The 24,466-nt window shown below is 44.2% G+C and overlaps 1 protein-coding gene across 1 annotated transcript in view; it reads right to left on the reverse strand.

Moving 5' to 3' along the window:
• The window catches only part of PRX (periaxin), a 44,730-nt gene extending 25,853 nt beyond the window's left edge, over positions 1–18,877 (reverse strand). Inside the window, exon 1 of the mRNA XM_056538456.1 lies at positions 18,744–18,877. The gene's annotated coding sequence lies outside the window, so the exon portion shown is untranslated. The remainder of the gene's footprint in view (positions 1–18,743) is intronic.
• Positions 18,878–24,466: the final 5,589 nt, after the last annotated feature.

The following is a 24,466-nucleotide window of genomic DNA, read 5'->3' on the forward strand; positions in this document are numbered from 1 at the left end:
TCACCTCAGTGGGCTCAGACTTTGTCCTCCTGTGCGCACTGAGGTGACACGGCCGGCCACATTACCACTGGTGGAGGGATACGGGTTGGGAAATGTAGCAACTGGCGGGGCAGTAGTGGAGGGATTCAGAACCATTGATCAGCGCTTTGCATGAGATGTTGTGAAGCAGCATATTAAACCCCCCTCTCCCCATCCCTTTGGCAGTTTAATGTCCTGCAGGTTTACAGTCCACCTGTGCGGAGCACCCTACACCTTTCACCCAACTTGGGGGCGCAACACCACTGTGAGGGATTAAAGGCTTACTCCAGCAAAGATTAATTTATCCTCTATCCACAGGATAGGTGATCACGGGGAGTCCGGAGGATACTCATCTTCCATTCAAGTTTCTCTGGATGTGAAAATAGTCTACACCCTGTTCCAAATTATTATGTAAATTCTATTTAATTGTCACAAAGATTAAATATTTAGTTTTTCAGTTTACCTCATGGATGACATTGTGTCTCAGGCTCTTTTGATCACTGAAAACAATCTCAGACACCTGTTATAATTAGATTGCCAGGTGAGCTCAATTTAAGGAAAACCTACTAAAGGTGAGTGTTCCACATTATTAAGCAGACACCATTTTCAAGCAATATGGGGAAGAAAAAGGATCTCTCTGCTGCTGAAAAGAGTGAAATAGTTCAATGCCTTGGACGAGATATGAAAACATTAGATATTTCACAAAAACCTAAGTGTGATCATCGCATTATTAAGAGATTTGTGGCTGATTCAGAGCACAGACGGGTTTGTGCAGGTAAAGGCACATTGAGGAAGATTTCTGCCAGATCCTTGCATAGGATGAAGAGAGCAGCTGCTAAAATACAATAACATAGCAGCAAACAAATATTTGAAGCTGCTGGTGCCTCTGGAGTCCCACAGATATCAAGGTGTAGAGTCCTCCAGAGTCTTGCAACTGTGCATAAAACTTCTATTTGGCCACCACTAACCAATACTCACAAGCAGAAACGGCTGCAATGGGCAGAAAAATACATGAAGACTAATTTTCAAACAGTCCTGTTCCCTGATGAGTGCCGTGCAACCCTGGATGGTCCAGATGGATGGAGTATTGGATGGTTGGGGGACGGCCACCCTGTTCCAACAAGGCTGCAACGTCAGCAAGGCGGTGGGGGAGTCATGTTTTGGGCAGGAATCATGGGAAGAGAGCTGGTCAGCCCCTTTAGAGTCTCTGAAGGTGCAAAGATGACCTCTGCAAAGTATGTGGAGTTTCTGACTGACCACTTTCTTTCCTGGTACAGAAGGAAGAACTATGCTTTCGGTAATAAAATCATCTTCATGACCATCTCATGCTGCAAAGAATACCTCTGCATAAATGGCTGCTATAGTGATAAAAGGAGAGAAAGTTATGGTGTGACCTCCATCCTCCCCTGACCTCAATCCTATTGAGAACCTCTGGATCATCCTCAAGCAAAAGATCTATGAGGGTGGGAGGCAGTTTACATCCAAACAGCAGCTCTGGGAGGCTATTCTGACATCTTGCAAACAAATTCAAGCAGAAACTGTCTAAAAACTCACAAGTTCAATGGATGCAAAACTTGTGAAGTTGCTATCGAATAAGGGGGCCTATGTTATAATGTAATGGGACTTGTTAAAATGGTTAAAAAGTTTAAATGTTGTTAAAGAATTGATGATTGAAATAGCTTTTGATTTCAGTAAATGCTGCAAACACAACAAATGACAATTTTCAGTTCTTTACAACCTATAAAGTGTTTTGAAAATGTGCGAAATAATTTGGAACAGTGCATTGTAAGCTTTTTATGTTTACAAAAATCCTTTTATCATTAGGAGGTTTGTTCAATAGAATTTGAATTGTACTCTTAATAGTTGATAACATGAGAATTATGCTGATTGTTATTTACATCAATTATTTAGGTAAATTAGAAAAATATAATTTGCATATAATTTGGAGCAGGGTGCATAGTGCATGTCCATAGGGTGACACATATCAGCCCCCAATCATGTTACCTATATTTACCACTTCAGTTCAACAAATGTGAAAACACAAATCTATTTGCTTACCTTATCGGATTAGTGAGTGACTATGACAGTATAGAGATCCAGTGTATGTATGAGGCTGTCCCCTCCCAATATGTCCCATTAGGGCAACCAGAGTGTCTCCAGCTGTTGCAAAACTACAACTCCCAGCGTGCCAAAGGCTGTCTGGGCAGTTGTAGTTTTGTAACAGCTGGAGGCACCCTGATTGAGAAACACTGCATTAGGGCATATGAATATTTGCTGTCTGCTTTGTCTTCAGCATCTAGTCATGTTGAATTAAAGATATATTAATATATATATATATATATATATATATATGTGTATATATATATATATATCTTTATATATATATATATATATATATATATATATATATATATATATATATATCTCTGACAGCACTATACTCTATGTGCATCATAATTGGAAATCCTTTGACTGAATTGTCCGAAGATAATGTGTGTATTCTCTATGGCGTGAGTTATTACGTTACTGTTTGTTGATAAATTCCCTAAAATACATGTGTTGACTCAGAGAGAAGCACTGATGCCCATTCCAAAAATCCCACGCCTGGCAGGGCACTGCCCACGCTGACGGATTCTCATAAAGGTCAATGCTTCATAGACAAAATTCTCTGCCCCTCTAGGGACAATAGGGGGCCATACTAAGACTCCCTCAAGAGGCATTACACACATACCAAAGAAAGAGGTTTGACATAGCCGAACAATGGCTCTCTTTAAAACAAGACAGATCGCCATACTTCTTAACCCTTCCGCTGCTGGGTTAGTGCGTCGCAATAGCACTGACTGCCAGAAATCAACTGCCAGAAATTGGCAAAAAATAAATCACTAATATCTAATTGTGGTGGCCCAGTATGGGAGGTGTGACCACGTGCTCCTGCTGTCCTGTCAGGCAGCCTCCTTCAGTGTCCCCAAGGCCCCCTGCACTTGTTTCCCCATTGTAAATATGTTTTACCATGTAAAGTGTTATAAAATGTAATGTCGCCACACCCTGGCTTCACGAATACAAGGGGTTAATGCCATCTGCCCCTAGGGTAACAACATCTGCCCTGCACCACACACCCCACCACCACATAATCTACCTGGATACATCGAAGATGCACAGATCAAGTGCAACATTGTTACGCCTAGCGCTCCGGGTCCCCGCTCCTCCCCGGAGCGCTCACGGCGTCTTTCTCCCTGCAGCTCCCCGGTCAGTCCCGCTGACCGGGAGCGCTGCACTGTCATGGCCGTTGGGGATGCGATTCGCACAGCGGGACGCGCCCGCTCGCGAATCGCATCCCAGGTCACTTACCCGTTTCCGTCCCCTGCTGTCATGTACTGGCGCGCGCGGCTCCGCTCTCTAGGGCGCGCGCGCGCCAGCTCCCTGAGACTTAAAGGGCCAGTGCACCAATGATTGGTGCCTGGCCCAATCAGCTTAATTGGCTTCCACCTGGTCCCTGACTATATCTAACCTCCTCCCATGCACTCCCTTGCCGGATCTTGTTGCCCTTGTGCCTAGTGAAAGCGTTTTGTGTGTCTAAAGCCTGTGTACCAGAACTTCTGCTATCCACCCTGACTACGAACCTTGCCGCCTGCCCCCGACCTTCTGCTACGTCCGACCTTGCTTCTGTCTACTCCCTTGTACCTCGCCTATCATCAGCAGCCAGAGAGGTGAGCCGTTGCTAGTGGATACGACCTGGTCACTACCGCCGCAGCAAGACCATCCCGCTTTGCGGCGGGCTCTGGTGAAAACCAGTAGTGACTTAGAACCGGTCCACTAGCGCGGTCCTCGCCAATCCCTCTCTGGCACAGAGGATCCACTACCTGCCAGCCGGCATCGTGACAGTAGATCCGGCCATGGATCCCGCTGACGTCCCTCTGCCTTATATCTCTGATATCACCACGGTGGTCGCCCAGCAATCCCGACAGATCGCCCATCTAACCCACCAGCTGTCGGAAGTATTCACCATTGTGCAGCAACTTCAGTCGCAACTTCAGCAGCAATCATCTCCTCCGCCAGCTCCTGCACCCCTTCCGCAGCGAGTGGCCACTCCTAGCCTCCGCCTGTCCTTGCCGGACAAATTTAATGGGGACTCTAAGTTTTGCCGTGGCTTCCTTTCGCAATGTTCCCTGCACATGGAGATGATGTCGGACCAGTTTCCTACTGAAAGGTCTAAGGTGGCTTTCGTAGTCAGCCTTCTGTCTGGAAAAGCCCTGTCATGGGCCACACCGCTCTGGGACCGCAATGACCCCGTCACTGCCTCTGTACACTCCTTCTTCTCGGAAATTCGAAGTGTCTTTGAGGAACCTGCCCGAGCCTCTTCTGCTGAAACTGCCCTGCTGAACCTGGTCCAGGGTAATTCTTCCGTTGGCGAGTACGCCATACAATTCCGTACTCTTGCTTCTGAACTATCCTGGAATAATGAGGCCCTCTGCGCGACCTTTAAAAAAGGCCTATCCAGCAACATTAAAGATGTTCTGGCCGCACGAGAAACTCCTGCTAACCTGCATGAACTCATTCATCTAGCCACTCGCATTGACATGCGTTTTTCTGAGAGACATCAAGAGCTCCGCCAGGAAAAAGACTTAGATCTCTGGACACCTCTCCCACAGTCTCCACTGCAATCTGCGCCTAGGCCTCCCGCCGAGGAAGCCATGCAAGTGGATCGGTCTCGCCTGACCCTGGAAGAGAGGAATCGCCGTAAGGAAGAGAATCTTTGTCTGTACTGTGCCAGTACCGAACATTTTTTGGTGGATTGCCCTATCCGTCCTCCACGTCTGGGAAACGCACGCTCGCACCCAGCTCTCGTGGGTGTGGCGTCTCTTGATGCTAAGTCGGCTTCTCCACGTCTCACGGTGCCTGTACGGATTTCTACTTCAGCCAGCTCTTCCCTCTCAGCCGTGGCCTGCCTGGACTCTGGTGCTTCTGGGAATTTTATTCGGGAGTCCTTGGTGAATAAATTCCGCATTCCGGTGACCCGTCTTGTCAAGCCACTCCACATTTCCGCGGTCAACGGAGCCAGGTTGGATTGCACCGTGCGTTACCGCACGGAGCCCCTCCTAATGTGCATCGGACCTCATCACGAGAAAATTGAATTTTTTGTCCTTCCCAATTGCACTTCCGAAGTTCTCCTTGGACTACCCTGGCTTCTACACCATTCCCCAACCCTGGACTGGTCCACTGGGGAGATCAAGAGTTGGGGTCCCTCTTGTTCCAAGGACTGCCTTAAACCAGTTCCCAGTACTCCCTGCCGTGACCCTGTGGTTCCTCCTGTATCCGGTCCCTCTAAGGTCGTTAGGGACTCTGCCTGCCACAGAAAATGCCTCTCCCCCCCTCCCAGTCCCTTCAGGCAAGCCTCTGTGTCCCCTCATGGCTCCCGTCCTTGTGTCTCCTTGCCCCGTGCCAAGCTTCACCCTCTGCCCTCCCTCCCCATTCCTACTCCTGCTGTACTGCCTGTCATTGAGGAAACCATCCATTCCTTCCCAGTGTCCTCATCCCAGGGGAGGCAGTCACCGGACAAAAAAAAGGGGAGACCTAAGGGGGGGGGGGGTACTGTTACGCCTAGCGCTCCGGGTCCCCGCTCCTCCCCGGAGCGCTCACGGCGTCTTTCTCCCTGCAGCTCCCCGGTCAGTCCCGCTGACCGGGAGCGCTGCACTGTCATGGCCGTTGGGGATGCGATTCGCACAGCGGGACGCGCCCGCTCGCGAATCGCATCCCAGGTCACTTACCCGTTTCCGTCCCCTGCTGTCATGTGCTGGCGCGCGCGGCTCCGCTCTCTAGGGCGCGCGCGCGCCAGCTCCCTGAGACTTAAAGGGCCAGTGCACCAATGATTGGTGCCTGGCCCAATCAGCTTAATTGGCTTCCACCTGGTCCCTGACTATATCTAACCTCCTCCCATGCACTCCCTTGCCGGATCTTGTTGCCCTTGTGCCTAGTGAAAGCGTTTTGTGTGTCTAAAGCCTGTGTACCAGAACTTCTGCTATCCACCCTGACTACGAACCTTGCCGCCTGCCCCCGACCTTCTGCTACGTCCGACCTTGCTTCTGTCTACTCCCTTGTACCTCGCCTATCATCAGCAGCCAGAGAGGTGAGCCGTTGCTAGTGGATACGACCTGGTCACTACCGCCGCAGCAAGACCATCCCGCTTTGCGGCGGGCTCTGGTGAAAACCAGTAGTGACTTAGAACCGGTCCACTAGCGCGGTCCTCGCCAATCCCTCTCTGGCACAGAGGATCCACTACCTGCCAGCCGGCATCGTGACAAACATTATAGATAGGAGGCCAATGGGTAATCCTGCCAACTTCCACAAAGAGCCAATGTTATTTGAGGTATGTGTGATGGAATCCATGAGAAAAAAAGCCATGTGAGATCTTACATTAGAAATAACAGAAGTTCCTGTCTCCAGTACAAAATCTGTAACATGGACTTTATCTACCATGTACCTTTTATAATACCGGTATCTTCTTATACGGAAAAGGGGCCTTTCAGTTCCCCTCAGGCCCCAGCTACCTTTGTACCCACCATAGTTATGCCCCTGCACAGAGTTACTATTCCGTACAAGAACTTCTTTTATTGCACGGAGGCATTATACAGTCGCCTATAGGGTCCCTACAGTTCTATAAAATGAGACCATATGTCCCACATGTTCTACTGTACAGGTGTTGCACACGTGGCCCTGCCCCATGCATGGTGTAGCAGAACATTTGCCCAGAAAAGACAGCAAGTCATGGCAATAATGCAGGGTAGGGGATAAGTTTCTGATTGCGGGAGGTCCGACCTCTTGGCCCCGGCTCTGCTCCTGTAATGATGTGTCGTACCCAGCACGGAAGCTGGGGGAAACACGCCCCTCCATTTATCTCTATGGGCGAGGTGGAGACACAGCGTTCCTGCATCTCCGCCGCTCCCATAGAGATGAATGGACGGTCGTGTTTCCACCACATCATAACAGGAGTAGAGTCGGGGCCCCGTACGGGTGATCGTAGGGCGTTGCAGCAGTCGGACCCCCTGGGATCAGACATTTGTCCGCCCCGTATACGTTTTTTCCACCCCATATCTCCTTTGTCATCAGTATTACCTGCACTAACCTGTTGGTACAGGCTTGTAGTGTGAGTGATACTGATAAAATGATACTTACTATTACCAGATCAGTGGCTCAGCTCGTCTGTTATTCTCCTTTTTCGGTAAATGTAAATCATCAGACTTGGCACTGCTTCACAACCGAGGCCACCATGGACTGTGGAAGTGTACCTGTGGGTGGGAGCGAGCAGGCAGATGGAGCTTTATTCATATTCGATAGATGGAAGACGATGCAGTGGTGACATCACATGTACGGGGTGCTTGGGAATGCCCCCCCCGTGCACCAAGTATGGAGATTTGCATTTATCAAAAAAGAAGCATATTGGACAAACAGAGCCACGGATCTGGAGGTGGTAAATATAATTTTCAATAGCATCACCTGCACCCTTTGCCTTTACCAACTGGTGAGTGCGGGTGACACTGATGACAGATTCCCTTTCAATTAAGCTGAGACTTCCTGTTCTGTGATGATAAGGAGGAGGTGCTGGAAAGTGATCTGTACAGCATTACAATGAAGGGTGACGCCGGTAGATAGAAAACACAATAGGGGCTCAGCCTTCATCTACTTTGTAGAATGACCCTTGTATAGTTCATAGAGGTTACTGAGCGTCTTTCCTATACGAAGAAGAGGGTCTGGAAATGCTGAGTGTGGCTATGCCCATGGGGCTTGCCATAAAGCATATCTCTAAGATGGCTACTTAGATAATAATGTAGTAAAAATAAAAGGTAGAAATGTATTACAATCAGAAAATAGAAACAGAGTCGAACAATTGGACAACTGGAATGAAAAAAACTATCTAGGCGATACATTCACTTTAAAGCAATGATGGCAAGAAGTCCAGAGCTGTGGATAATGTAAAATCAAAATCCTAAACAAATCAATTGATATGCTTATTGGACACACATGGGCACGCGCTAGCGCTACTGTCGCATTGGTGTCCCCGATCATGGTGCCTGATGTATTAGCCTGACTACTAGACGTGACTGTTGTACAAAACAAAACTTCACAAATTATTATTTTTTTAAACTTTCCGCTCTTGTTCATATTGGTGATACAGCAGGGTACAATGGCAACAAAATATTTCAGTTCTTGCTTTGCTCTGGACAGGGTTAATAATTTGGGCAGAGTCAATGTGGTGTTTATGGAGAAGGAGGGGGGTGCTGTAACATCATGCCAGGAATCTACAATCCCACTTGATGGAAGATAAATGAGGATCTATTTATGGACTGGAGTGGATTCCCCTCTGCCCGCTGATCCTTGTAATGTCTGTATGTACTGACTATGTTATACAAGAGCATTTGAGATGATGCACAGGTCGTTCACCCGACACTTACTAAGGGGATCCTGCATAGTACTTTTTTTAATGTAATACGACAACTTATGTTCCTACCAAAAATGCTCCGTAATGGAAAAAGAAAAAAAATTAGGAAAACTCCTATACCCAATCCTATGTTGTCCCTCATGGGAAAGACTGCAGTGATGTCACATACATTGTTCTGTGGTGGCCCAGTACAGGAGTTGTTACCCCGTACCCTTGCTGTCCTGTCAGGCAGCCTCCATACAGTGTCCCCTGGGCCCCCTGCATCTGTTTCCCTTGCATATTCATTTGTATATATGTTATTCGGTGTATTATACCTGTAATGTGTTATAGCTTTAACCAGTGTCATGTGATTGTAACCCAGTGACCATGTGACCTTAGGGTGACCTATGGGACCCCTCCTAGTCTCCCCCATATAACCCCTGGGAGGAGCTAGCTCTCTCTCTCTCTCTCTCTCTTGAGTTCCAGTTAACTCTTTGCTAAGGTCCATTGCAGTCAATTCCTAAGATTGTGTCTGGAGTCCAGAGGAGGCCTCAAGTCAACCACACTGCCACAAGTCTACAAGTCCACAACCCCCAGGTCCCAGTCAGAGCCTGGTAAGCAACAAACTGGGTATAGTCAGTCTCAGTCAAGTCAGTCAAGTCAACCTGTCTTCAGTCAGTGTGGTCTGCATCAAAATTGTCCTAGTCCACTGCAAGTACCAGCAAGTCCTTAAGGTCTCTGAAGTCACTGGTCACCTCCATGGACCTGGCTGAACTGTATAGACTATTCCACCTGTCTAACTCAGTAAAGCTACCGTTGTTCCGTAACTTGGCGTCTGAGTCATTTTGCCCCCGTGCCTAGCCCAGGATCCAGTGGTATACCTTCGAGTGGTACTAAGGATAAACCACGCCCTGGCGTCACGAATACAAGGGGTTAATGCCATCTGCCACTAGGGTATTTCCATCTGAAAAAGCAGAATCCCATTAAAATCAATAGGAGACTGGGAGGCTTTTGTGAGCAATTCTGTAATGTGAACGAACCCTAATTCTTTATTTGGCACATGATGGTATATTATACATACACAGTTGCTTTATGTATAGACAGTATCATGTAAAGTGAAAGTCTATATGTATATGAGAGAGTAGTGGATGCATGGAATAGCCTTCCTGCAGAATTGGTCGCTGCAAACACAATGAAGGAGTTAAAGCATGAATGGGATAAGCATAAGTACACATGGAGGACTGGTCTCAGCACCTTCCCTTACGTTGCATGGAACCCAAATGAATGGACAACTGGTCCACACAGTCCCTGGAAACCATTAAATTCAACCTCTTCAGTGCTACCACGCCAAGCAACAACAGCAAGTGACATCAATCGAAAAGAGAATAGCGGAGCACTCACCAGGTCAGTAAAAGACTTCTTTATTGATCATATCGATCATTCGGGATACATGCAGGGGAGGAGGAATAGATGCGGGGGTACAAAGAGCGGCAACGGACCGTTTACGCGCCGAAGTGCTTCGTCAGGCCGATGCATCTAAGATAGGGCCAGGGACTATTGATAGTATTCAGATTATTGGGCAGACTAGATGGGCCAAATAGTTCTTATCTGCTGACACATTCTATGTTTCTATGTTACGCTTCCAAATATACCATGTAGACCACTTCCATCATATACTAAGTCAGACTCTTTGATTGCACACACTGTATTCTGAAACAACAACAAAAAAATAAGACTTTTTTGGGGGGCCCGAAAAAGGCTCAGAAGTCCTTGCCAAGTTGTGAACATTTCCCCACTGAATTCAATGCAGTTCTACAGAGGCACAAAATGACTTTTTGAGATAGTAAATTGACATTTTTGGAAAATTTTACATCTCAAATGAGTCCCTCCAAAACAAGTAACACATGCACAGTCTCTATAGATTGCCAAATAGCATACACATACCGTCTTTATGGGCTGCCAGCTGACATACTATATATAGACAGACAGACAAGAATGCGAAAGTCACCTGCACCGACACCAAAATCCGGTATTTTATCCCACTGGTGTCTTCAAAGATATAACCTATCCATTCATTATAGACATATCTGTGTGTAACAGCTGCGTTCTTACTGTAGGTCCATTTTTGGACAGGATCTGGGCAGGGTCTGGGATACTTGTGCTGTTGTCACACACAGCTCCTGCACAGCCTCCAAATACAGAACATATATGGGAAATGTAGGAATGAGCTACAACTGCAAAGCAAGACAGAAGAAGCAAGACATTTCGCTCTTCTCCTGCATGGATGCAGTCAGCACCTCCCATGGCCTCCATACAGGCCCTATAGCACAGGGTTAGGAGGTCTAGGCTTCACATCACTTCCATCTGGGAGAATAGAAGTGACCCCTTTAGGAGATGCAGACTGTGTTCTGTTGTGCAAGAAAATGTTACAAACTATCACTGTATTATTCAAGTACTTGGTTCTGGTATATACTGTTGAACATTGTCATATATCATCTGGCAAAGAACGATGTGTCCAAGTGTGCCAAGGAAAGCATCCTAACATGAAGGAACTCAATTAAGACAAAAGACAGGACAGCACTCACCATCCAACGTAGATTTATTCAATTATCTCAAAGATACAGGAAGATGGGGTGGTGGAGGCAGAGGACAAGACCGGAACAGGCTGTTTCACGCTTAGCGTGAAACAGCCTGTTCCAGTCCTGTCCCCTGCCTCCACCACCGCATCTGCCTGTACCTTAAAGATAATTGAATAAATCTACGTTGGATGGTGAGTGCTGTCCTGTCTTTTGTCTTAATTGAGTTCTTTCATGTTAGGATGCTTTCCTTGGCACACTTGGACACACCGGCTTGAAGAAGCGCAGATAACGTGAAACAGCCTGTTCCGGTCCTGTCCCCTGCCTCCACCACCGCATCTGCCTGTACCTTCGAGACGATTGAATAGATCTACATTGGATGGTGAGTGCTGTTCTGTCTTTTGTCTTAATTGAGTCACATTTCCACATAGTGGACATCGCCTCTCCGGTACCAACTATAGATCAGGTGACCCTGTTTGCTCTTCCTTTACCTGGGATTTCGATGCCCTAGTGCTGCAAGTGCCGGGCCATTCCTTTTTTTTCTTGCCAACATGAAGGAAGATAACAAATCATTATTGTACTAGCAGTCCTCAGGCTTCCTCCCCTTCCCTCATTTATAGATGTGCCTATGAAGAGGAAGCCTTGTAAAGTATAATATGACCCAAGGAGTAGAAGGATGGGACAGCCAGACTGGCTTTTGTTCCTTGATGGACCTCTCAGTCATCTTGGGTTCCTCAATGATATACGCCCTTGTCAATCATATACTTTAATTCTGACCATGAGCCAAACAAGAAATATTTAAAGAATGTTTGTATATTTTTGCATCACCAGGAAGGAAAGCTCTTTCCTGTCATCTGTGGTCTCCACCAGTCTACAGACACAAGGGCGTCATCTCTTGCCTCTAACGCATCATGCTTCAACATCCGATGCGGGCCATTGGGCTCCTACTCTATGTACATCTCAGATAATCTACTCATGTCCTTCCGGCCTCGTCATGTCTTTGACATTCACATGAAGACAATGACATAGAAATCATGCAAGAACGCGAGGATTTATGAAACACTCTCTGTTAGGAACCTCTAACGGACTAAGCACATTATAGATCAAACAGAAGCTATGCTTTGTATGTCTATGGAAATTACTTCCCCAATGAGCACAATTTCTAGGACCTTGGGTTTAACTTTAAGGGGTACTCCAGAACAAAAATGTTTTCAAATCAACCGGTGCCAGAAAGTTATACAGATTGGTTCTTTCCAGTCTGACCACAGTGCTCTCTACCGCCACCTCTGTCCATGTCAGGAACTGTCTGGTGCAGGAGAGGTTCGATATTGCTTCTTCTCCGTACAATTCCTGACATGGACAGAGGTGGCAGCAGAAAGCACTGGAGCATACAGCAGCTGATAAGTACTGGAAGACCTAAAGGGGTACTCTGGTGGAAAACAAATGTTTTAAAATCAACTAGTGCCAGAAAGTTATACAGATTTGTAAATTAATTTATTTTTTAAAATCTTAATCCTTCCGGTATTTATCAGCTGCTGTATGCTCCAGAGGAAGTTGTGTAGTTCTTTCCAGTCTGACCACAGTGTTCTCTGCTGAAATCTCTGTCTGTGTCAGGAACTGTCCAGAGCAGGAGAGGTTTGTTATGGGGATTTGCTTCTACTCAGGGCAGTTTCTGACATGGACAGAGGTGGCAGTAGAGAGCACTGTGTTCAGACAGAAAAGAACTACACAACTTTCTCTGTAATATACAGCAGCTGATAAGTACTGGAAGGATTAAGATTTTTATATAGAAGTAATGTACATATCTGTATTCATAAAAAAAAAACAATACTTGTTTTTCTTTGGGCCTAGACCTAAATTACCTACTTTCTTTCCTAGTTCAGTGTACCTTGACAATCTAATGGCTAACAAGGAAGCGTCCACCCGCTACCCACCAACCCTCCCTCCCACCCACCCCCGATGAACACCGCGGACCTCATGACAGCCACTCCCCTGCCTATGAGAAGAGTCCAGGGGGCGGCAAAATCAGTTTTTGCCTAGGGTGGTAAAAATCCTTGCACCAGCTCTTACCTAGCCTTAGTGTAATTGTCATTTTCCCCAGTTTTAAGGACAAATCAGAACAAACGGGTGCAGCTGGATCCAGCGGGAGGATTTTTAAAAAAACAGACCCGCGCCACATCCCATTCATTTGAATGAGCCAGATAGTGACTCCAGTAAGCTCATTTTTGGGCTGTATGCGCTTTTGTTGCCGGACTGAAAACCGTGGTTTAAAAAAAATTAGACCAATGCCGCGTCTGCGATCGATGCAATTTTCCTCACAACTTTTTCGCTCATAGGGAAACATTCGATGGCAAGATTTTAGATCAAAATGCGGACAGTATAGATCTTAAGCCTAAACAGCAGAATAAATGGCAAGAAACTATTTAAAGGGGTATTCCGGGCAAAAATATTTTATCCCCTATCCAAAGGATAGGGGACAAAATGTCTGATGGCGGGGGGGGGGCCCGCTGCTGAGACCCCCAGCGATCTCCCTGCAGAACCCGCATTGTAGGCGGGGACTGCGTCTCTAGTTTCAGAAACCTGCGGGTTTCCGGGACTGGGGACGTGACATCACGCCCCCTCCATTCATGTCTATGGGAAGGGGCGTGACGGCCGTCACGCCCCCTCCCATAGACATGAATGGAGGGGGCGTGGCGTCACGTCCCCAGTCCCAGAAACCTGGAGGTTTCCGAAACTGGAGATTCAGAATGCGGGTGCTGCAGGGAGATCGCGGGGGTCTCAGCAGCGGACAGCGATCAGACATCTTATCCCCTATACTTTGGATAGGGGATAAAATATTTTTGCCCGGAATACCCCTTTAACAAAACAGTTGACCTGGTTTCTACACAGTTATGTTATTTCTGGTATGCGCTATATACAGAGGTCATGGTAGAAATGTGATACAGTATAAAACACTGTACAAGATAACAGTCCAACAATAGCCCCAAAAGGCATCTGCATAGGCCAACATGGCCGTCCCTGGCTCCGGCAACACAGTTGTTTCTATTATACACTTCAAGGTAAAGTCAGGGGGGAGTAGAATATCATCATACAGCGACTGTTGCAAAATACAAGGACACGGGTGAATCTTGTGCATTGCGTTAGGAAGACAAGAAACTCTGTGTTAAAGGGGTACTCCGGTGAAAAACTGTTAATTTTAAATGAACTGGTGCCAGAAAGTTAAACAGATTTGTAAATTACTTCTATTAAAAAATCTTAATCCTTCCAGTACTTATCAGATGCTGTATACTACAGAGAATGTTCTTTTCTTTTTGAATTTCTTTTCTGTCTGACCACAGTGCTCTCTGCTGACACCTCTGTCTGTGTCAGGAAGTGTCCAGAGCAGGAGCAAATCCTCATGGCAAACCTATCCTGCTCTGGACAGTTCCTGACATGGACAGAGGTGTCAGCAGACAGCACTGTGGTCAGACAGAAAAGAAATTAAAAAAGAAAAGAACTTTATGTGGAGTATACAGCAGCTGATAAGAACTGGAAGGATTAAGATTTTTCAATAGAAGTAATTTACAAACCTGATTAACTTTCTGGCACCAGTTAATTTAAAATTGTTTGACACCCTTTAAAGTGGTAGTCTGGTGGAATTATTATTATTTTTTTTAAATAAAGAATAACAATTGTGATCACTACATTATCCTGATGACCCGGAAGAATGGTGACCGCTCATTAAAGGGGTACCCTGGTTCAGCAAATAAATGCTCATGTGCAATGAAAAGAATTTAAAGGGGTACTCAAGAGGAAAACTTTTTTTTTTAAATCAACTGGTGCCAGAAAGTTAAACAGATTTGTAAATTACTTCTATTAAAAAATCTTCATCCTTCCAGTACTTAATAGCTGCTGAATACTACAGAGAAAATTATTTTCTTTTTGAATCACAGAGCTCTCTGCTGACATCACGGGCACAGTGCTCTCTGCTGACATCTCTGTCCATTTTAGGAACTGTCCAGAGCAGCATATGTTTGCTATGGGGATTTTCTCCTATTCTGGACAGTTCTTAAAGAGATGTCAGCAGAGAGCACTGTGCTCGTGATGTCAGCAGAGAGCTCTGTGTTGATTTAAAATAAATAGTTTTCCACCGGAGTACCCCTTAGGTGTGAATGAAACCTGCACCTGCAGCCAAATAACAATGCATTCTGGGCATAAGATCAATGGGAATTATTATACCTGAGAACTGTCCTATATTACTTTTCCAAATAATAAGCCTCACTCCTTATTAAAGGGTACCTTTCATCAAAAAAAAACATTTGATATATTATAGAATAATGTATGCAGAATGACTTTCCACTATCAAGTTATTTAAAAAAATATGCTTCTTTCTATTTAATTTTCCACTTTGAAAAAATGACCACTAGGGGTCTCCCTACCAGTCCTGGCCCAAAGCCTTTTTTTTTTTTTTTTAATAGATTTCAGACTCATACTGGAGTCCTAAATCTCAGACTGCAGCCAGGACACAGACAAGCTCAGCACTGCTCCATGGCAGGAGGTACCCTTTAACACTACCTGTATAGTCAGCATTCTATAGAAACCAGCAATAAACTGCTGTTGATGGATCCATTATTCTTATTATGTGACTTTTGGAGTGTAATTATGTTGTGCAGCCACAGGACTGTAGGTCTGATAGGCTCAATAAAGGGATGGAGAGTGGTAGTATATACCTAGACGATATTCTAGCAGAGGTCAGTGACCCCCTTTAGGTTCCCAAGCTGGTAACGATCTCCATTTACTTGAATAGCACCTAGATGGGAATTGTGTTGTGCAGAGAGCATGCTGGGGTCACGGAAGCCAAAGTGGTTGGACCCCCAACGTATCAGATAGTTATTGCCTATTTCGGCAGATGCTAAGTATACATAGACAATATCTGTCGGTGATCGTGCATTCCATCGCGAAATTTAAAGAAAACCCAACAGAGCCCTGAGAGATCCCATCATAAGGCAATGGGTTTCATCACTGACCACTTGACTCCGGCATGCCACAGTAGCCATCATAATAGTGTGAACACAGCCTAATTAGAGCACTAAGGTCAGTATTTCCCAACCAGGGTGCCTCCAGCTGTTGCAAAACTACAACTTCCAGCATGCCCGGACAGCCGAAGGCTGTCCGGGTATGCTGGGAGTTGTAGTTTTGCAACAGCTGGAGGCATCCTGGTTGGGAAATACTGACTTAGATTTTAATGAATAATTACGTTTCCTATGTAGTTACCATTAACCGTAGCTATTTGTTGACTACTCCTATCTCTGAAATGGATAAATGGGTATTGAGAATTCATTAAACACATACTAGCCTTTACGTTTACCAAATTAAACGACTATTTTAGGAAAAACGTTTTTTTTAAATTTTGATAAAAATGGCTCCAGAAAGTTAAACATATTTGTAAATTACTTCTATTAAAAAATCTTAATCCTTCCAATAATTATCAGCTGCTGAAGTTGAGTTGTTCTTTTCTGTCTGACAACAGTGCTCTCTGCTGACATCTCTACTTGTCTCGGGAACTGCACAGAGTAGAAGAGGTTTGCTATGGGGATTTGCTTCTACTCTGGACAGTTTCTGAGATAGGTGTCATCAGAGAGCACTTAGATAGAAAAGAACAACTCGACTTCAGCAGCTCATAAGTACTGAAAGGATTAAGATTTTTTAATAGAAGTCATTTACAAATCTGTTTAACTTTCTGGAGCCAGTTGATATATATATATATATATATATATAAAATATATATATTTCCTGGATAACCCCTTTAATAGCCAATGCTAGTCAAATGGGATCTTCGCTTTAAAGGGGAACTGAATGATAACAACAGAGGGATCCGATTGAGGGAACGAAGGGCCCATCAATGCACATAATGGCCACAGCTCTCTCATAAAACAACTACCAAACAGTGCAGCACATTTTATACACACGGGTATAGGTGCACACACATTTATGGTACCGTCCGCCCAAAAACGTAGTGCGTGGTACTTCATACTTATACCGTGCAGTATCATTTTTTCATTGGATCCTTTTCTACGTTATTCCAGCCGGCAAACCTCAATATGTAGCATCCAACTAGAGGCCAAAATGACACTTTTTTTTGGGGGGGGCCCCCAATGGGTCTACAGGTACATTGACTGTATACAGCGGAACCACCAAGTGAACTTGCACTGCGAACCCAATGTGAAATTAGAATAATGCTGTATCTACACAACAACCGCAGTAGATTCCGATTGGATGAATGACATGGCTGCAGGGACACCATTGGTGACACCATATCCGTGCCACAGTTAAAGGGGTACTCCCTTGGAAAACTTTTATTTTTTATTTTTTAAATGAACTGGTGCCAGAAAGTTAAACAGATTTGTAAGTTACTTCTATTAAAAAAAATGTTACCCTTCCAGTACTTTTTAGCAGCTGTATGCTACAGAGGAAATTCTTTTCTTTTTTCATTTCTTTTTTGTCTTGTCCACAGTGCTCTCTGCTGACACCTCTGTCCGTGTCAGGAACTGTCCAGAGCAGCATAGGTTTGCCATGGGGATTTTCTCCTGCTCTGGACAGTTCCTGACACGGACAGAGGTGTCAGCAGAGAGCACTGTGGACAAGACAAAAAAAGAAATGCAAAAAGAAAATAATTTCCTCTGTAGCATACAGCTGCTAATAAGTACTGGAAGGGTAAAGATTTTTTTAATAGAAGTAATTTACGAATCTGTTTAATGTTCTGTTACCAGTTGATTAAAAATGTAAAAATATTTTTTTTTTCTACCGGAGTACCTCTTTAACCACAACTAGGGAAGCATCCACACCACTGCTTGCAGCATTTAATATACAGTAGTCCCTCAAGTTACAATATTAATTGGTTCCAGGATGACCATTGTATGTTGAAACCATTGTATGTTGAGACCATAACTCTATGGAAACCTGGTAATTGGTTCTAAAGGCACCAAAATGTCATCCAAAAATAGGAAAACGTGAGGATTAAAGAAAAATAAGTAGATAATTAATATAGATAAAGCAAATCCTTACATATAAAAGTAAGAAAGATCTGCTGGGAGCTGTAATCACTGTCTATGTTAGTGTTTCCCAACCAGGGTGCCTCCAGCTGTTGCAAAACTACAACTCCCAGCATGCCCGGACAGCCAAAGGCTGTCCGGGCATGCTGGGAGTTGTAGTTTTGCAACAGCTGGGTCACCCTGCTTGGGAAACGCTGGTCTATGTAGAGGACAGGAGCTTCTTCTGGGTCCGGTACAGTACACACAATGTCCTAAAAAGTAACATGGATCCCCCCTCACCTGGTGTCCAAAGGAGAAGGTAACCCTGGTACAGGTAGAGTACAGAACATGTAATACCTCCCTGTACTGTGGGGGGCGCTACCAGACACCAGTCAGTGCATGCACTTCAGTAATACAGGGGTTTTACCAGTAAATGCCCATTCTGATTGGTCAGTTCTTCCAGTCATTGACAGGTATCACAGATCTGGACTGTCTGTACATTGTATGTTGAGTCTGGTTTCAAGTTACAATGGTCCAGAAAAGACCATTGTATGTTGAATCTATTGTAAGTTGAGGGATCACTGTCGCCCTATTATTACCATGGCAGAGGGAGAGAGATACAGGTGAAATTGTCATCCTCTGGGCTGATATGTGTATTTTTACAATGCCGCAGTATATGCTGGTGCTATATCGATATTAGGCAATGCATTCCTAAGACGTACTTACCCGGTTATTAGTGTGTCGTTGCCGTTCCCCTGTCAGTTCCCCCCAAGCCTGCTCGCTCCTAGAAGGTCCAGTAAGTGTGTGAGCTGTCACTGGGACGCTGACACTCAATGCCAGAGGGAGAGGCTAGGGAGAAGGGGAGAGGGCTGATGCTTCCCAAAAAGTCTCCGTCCGGCCTGCCATTGGCTGCAGGATGTTGACATCACTGAACCACATCCAAGTTTTGACATCCAGTACACAATCTTCCCAGACCTCGATACTATGTCTCACTGTAATCTATTTCTTCTCAAGTCCCTCAGAGCAATAGCAAAGGATTCTTATGGCCAACTGTAAATGCAGCTGTGGCTAGAGAGTTCCCATTTAGGTCCCTTAAATTTATTAGAGCAGTGCAACAAATATTAGGAAACGATGAACAATTCCTTGAAGTTGAATTCACCTGCAGCAGATAATTTTAATTTTTTTTTTAGGCAGAAAGTTCTGCGACTCAAAATATATCTAGATGGAGCTTGCGTAAGATTAAAGGGGTACTCCCATGGAAAACTTTTTTTTTAAATGAACTGATGCCAGAAAGTTAAACAGATTTGTAAATCACTTCTATTAAAAAATCTTAATCCTTCCAGTACTTTATAGGGGCTGTATACTAAAGAGAAATCCAAAAAACAAATACATTTCCTCTGATGTGATGAGCACAGTGCTCTCTGCTGACCTCTACTGTCCATTTTAGGAACTGTCCAGAGCTGGAGAAAATCCCCATAGCAAACATATGCTGCTCTGGACAGTTCCTAAAATGGACAGCAGAGGTCAGCAGAGAGCACTGTGGTCCTGACATCAGAGGAGATACATTTCTTTTTTGGATTTCTCTTTCGTATACAGCCCCTGAAAAGTACTGGAAGGATTGAGATTTTTTTAATAGAAGTGATTTATAAATCTGTTTAACTTTCTGGCGCCAGTTGATTTAAAAAAAAAAAAGTTTTCCAACGGAGTACCCCTTTAACGCAGACGCACCCTCAGCCGCAGAACAGACTTGCAGCTGCCGAAACGTTTGTAGCAAATCTGCTTTGAGTGAGTTTATCCTGATTCCTTTCATTTGTCATCTGATAATCCGAAATGTTCACATGTTTCTGGCACCGATAGAAGAGTGGCCCAAACATGAACTGGTCACAGGTTGTCCACTACTGGGACTGCTCAGTGATCAGCTGTAATATGTGGAGGAACCTGTCAGTAAGGCTATGTTCACACGGTGGAATGTCCAGGCAAACCTTCTGCAGACAGTGGAAGAATGGACATGTCAATTATTTCATCAGAATCCACTCGGAAATGCATTTCCTCCTATGGAGACGGGGGATTTCTAAGCGGTCCTAGTGCCAGTGTCTGTGTCTGCCTTGGGGTAGGTTCACACTTGCATATTGCAGATTTGCTGCTGCAGATTTTGCTGCCCATTGAAGTCAGAGAATACGCACATTTGAACCTTAGGGTATGTTTACACGGCTGATTTTTTTGCAGAATGTCCACCCAGAATATTTCCGTCAGACATTCTGCAGACAGCTTCAGAAATGCGCAGTCTCCGTAGACAGCAAGAATTGACATGTCAGAGACTGTGAAGGCTGGAATTAGTGTTGAGCGGCATAGGCCATATTCGAATTCGCGAATATTCGCGAATATATGGACGAATATTCGTCATATATTCGCGAATATTCGCATATTCGTTATATTCCCGTTTTATTTTCGCGTATGTGAAAATTAGCGCATGTGGAAATTCGCATATGCGAAGATTAGCATATGCTAATTTTCGCATATGCGAATTTTCACACGCCAGTCTCACACAGTAGTATTACAGCCTTCTTTACACCACACAAGCTGGAAGCAGAGAGGGGTGATCACTGTGATGTGTACTGTGAAGAAAAAAAAACAACAAAAAAACGAATATTCGTAATTACGAATATATGGCGCTATATTCGCCAAATTCGCGAATTCGCGAATATACGATATTCGCGAATAATATTCGAATTGCGAATATTCGCGAGCAACACTAGCTGGAATCTGAATTTCCACAGCAAATATTTCTGCCGTGTGCAGCAGAATCCCATTGAAAACAATAGAACTGCAACAGAATTTCTGAGTGGAATTTTTCTGCCCGCTTTCGCTCGGAAATTCTGTTATGTGAACATAGCCCTGCAGCACAACCTAAGGGGATATGAAGCATTGCACATGTGGTGAGCTGGGTGAGGCAATGGTGTTGTAGGGTCTCGTGGTATTAACCCTTGGTTTGTCGTGACGCCAGGGTAATGTTTACTAAGTATAGAAGGCCCTATTGCCAACCAGCCCAAAAACGGCAGGAAATAAACGGAACGTCCACAGCTTGTTTTATGAGATAACTAGAACTTTTAATGAACTTTGTATGCAAACAGTCTTTGTAAAGCATACAGTCTCTCCTGAGGTAACCGGGATGCAGGTCCCTCACAGGCTTTGCTGGCACTAATAGACTTTAGCTTTAAGCAGGCCACTGTGCTACTAATTGTATGAGTTGAGTTGAATAGTAGTCACAAGAATTTAGAAAACAGAGTTTTATAACTCACAGTTTTAGTGGCTGCTGGTTCCTTAGGCTTCGGCCTAGTTGAGATGAATTGAGATCTGCTGATTGTGCTTGCTTGATAGTCCGGAACTAAGAGAGAAGAAAGTGAATTTGGAGACTACAGCCCCTTATATACTAAGGGGGCTGGACTAATCCCATAGGCTGCAAAGCCTGTAAGTCCTGAACCCAGAGAACTCTGGGTACATCACATGACCCTGGAAGGTCGTAAATATCTGAACAACCATTATAATAAATCTTATAATGTACTTTTGTAGTCCCCCCCCCGGCATGTTTCTTGCACCAGTTTTCTGCTCCCTGATGCAATAAGGTGTTTTTTTTGTCCCCCTAGGAAAGTTCACTATGTCTTTTCTTGAAAAGCAAAAAAACAAGATGGTACTTATAGTCCGTTAATCCTAACACGCTGGGAGTGGTAGTTTCAGAGATAGGTATATGCTTTCCTTTTGGTGTCCACTGTGTGCACAACACTATTTATAGCCATAATGGGTATTAATAAATGTAGACAAGAAAAATAGTAAAGTATAAGGACTGGAATTTTATTTACTGACGCATTTAAAAAAAAAAAAAAAAAAAAAAAAAAAAACTCTTTTTACAGGTTCATCTGGTCAATTGCTTTTACATTACACTGCATTACCTGTGTATTATGTTTATGATCTTCTATTACAGCCTACCTCGCATAGCGTGTTTATGGAGCTGAAACATGGCGGACACTGAAGTCTTTAGAACAGTGGTCTCCAACCTGCGCACCTCCAGATGATGCAAAACTACAACTCCCAGCATGCCCGGACAGCCAAAGGCTGTCCGGGCATGCTGGGATTTGTAGTTTTGCAACATCTGGAGGTCTGCAGGTTGGAGACCACTGCTTTAGAAGGTCCCTGCCGAAGAACAGGAAGTAATGACAGCAGGGCACAGAACCATTGGAGCAACACCTGTGGGGGGATTGGTGGCAGGTGAGTAGAGGCGTTTTTAACCTACCCCCCACCCCCCCCCCAAAAAAAAAAAAAAAAAAAAATGGGCAGTTTTAAATGTATAAATATTTCTCCGGATTAACCCCTTTATTAAATGTACTTAGGCTATTTAGATAGTCTCTGCACCCACAGGGTCCTTTTGGAATCCATTGACGTGGCATATGTTGGTATGGCCTATTTTTTACCTTCAGTGTAAGTCGTTTAGAGAAGTTGGTCTCCTGCCTGTTCTGCACAGATTGGTGCAAAGAGACACAGCTCATGGGTGGTACAGTTACTAAGGCAACCGTATGATGCCCAGCAAGTTCCGTGCACAAGTTCTGTTCATTAGAAAAGAGATAATGCCACAAACTCCACGGGTTTTGGTTGCCCCAGCGGGCGCCGGGCAGGTGATTTCTTCAGGCATTTAGCCCTGCTTTAGGAAATCAGCGCTAAGTGCCGGAAGACTTCATACACGCCGGCACACACTGCTACTGTACCTATATGTCCTGCTGCAGCCTATAACGAGTCTTCCTGGAGGGATGTGTGCGATTGGTGACATCATCGCATCCGCAGTGCAGGACGCAAGGACGCTGACATCCTGCGCGGCGCATGTGATGACGTCACCTAACGCATGCATCCCCCCTAAGAAGGCTCGTTATAGGCTGCAGCAGGGAGATGTAAGTACTGTAGCTGTGAAACTTAACTTAATTTGCCTAATTACTTACCTAATAAGGGAGGACCTGCTTATCACCAGGGGCTAACCTATCTTCTTAGGGGGCATAATTGTTTAAATAGGAGCCCTACCTGCCAGAGGTAATATCTATCTGGGGGCCTGTACACCTATTGGGAACCCCTACCTGATTATCAGGTAGGGCTCCCCAGAAGATAGACAGGCCCACAGATAGATATTACCCCCATCAGTGATGGGGATCATACTGTATCTATCTGGGGCCTCTATGCCTACTGGGGAGCCCTACCTGATGGGGGTCATATCTATCTTGGGGCCTGTCTTGGGGCATTATATGTGAGGGGTGCATGATGGGGGAATTATATGTGAGGGGCACATGATGGGGGCATTATTTGTGAGGAGCGCATGTGGCCCAGCCTCACCCAGCCTCTACCTCCAGTGGCCCCAGATAATTTGAGTTTGAGAACCCTGACATAGATAGATAGACAGATATGAGATAGATAGATAGATAGATAGATAGATAGATATGAGATAGATAGATATGAGATAGATAGATAGATAGATAAATAGATAGATATGAGATAGATGATAGATAGATAGATAGATATGAGATAGATAGATATGAGATAGATAGATAGATATGAGATAGATAAATAGATAGATATGAGATAGATGATAGATAGATAGATAGATAGATATGAGACAGATATGAGTTAGATAGATAGATAGATAGATATGAGATAGATAGATAGATATGAGATAGATAGATAGATAGATATGAGATAGATAGATATGAGATAGATAGATAGATATGAGATAGATAAATAGATAGATATGAGATAGATGATAGATAGATAGATAGATAGATATGAGACAGATATGAGTTAGATAGATAGATAGATAGATATGAGATAGATAGATAGATATGAGATAGATAGATAGATAGATATGAGATAGATAGATATGAGATAGATAGATAGATATGAGATAGATAAATAGATAGATATGAGATAGATGATAGATAGATAGATAGATAGATAGATATGAGACAGATATGAGTTAGATAGATAGATAGATATGAGATAGATAGATAATAAATAGATATGAGATAGATAGATAGATAGATAGATAGATATGAGATAGATAGATAGATAGATAGATAGATATGAGATAGATAGATAGATAGATAGATATGAGATAGATAGATAGATATGAGATAGATAGATATGAGATAGATAGATATGAGATAGATAGATAGATATGAGATAGATAGATAGATAGATAGATATGAGATAGATAGATATTAGATAGATAGACAGACTAGATTTTTAGCATTCAATTGTCCCTTGTGTATTTGAAATAAGAAATGTAGATTGTAACTCGCACTGGGAAATGGCACTAACATAAGTGTTGACAATCTCTGTGCTGGGCTTCAGAATATGTTGGCGCTATATAAGAAACTAAATGATACAAATAAATGGAAAGGGGGTTATGGGATTAG

This window comes from Hyla sarda, chromosome 9 (genome assembly GCF_029499605.1).
Source record: "Hyla sarda isolate aHylSar1 chromosome 9, aHylSar1.hap1, whole genome shotgun sequence".
In the NCBI taxonomy this organism is placed as follows: Eukaryota; Metazoa; Chordata; class Amphibia; order Anura; family Hylidae; genus Hyla; species Hyla sarda.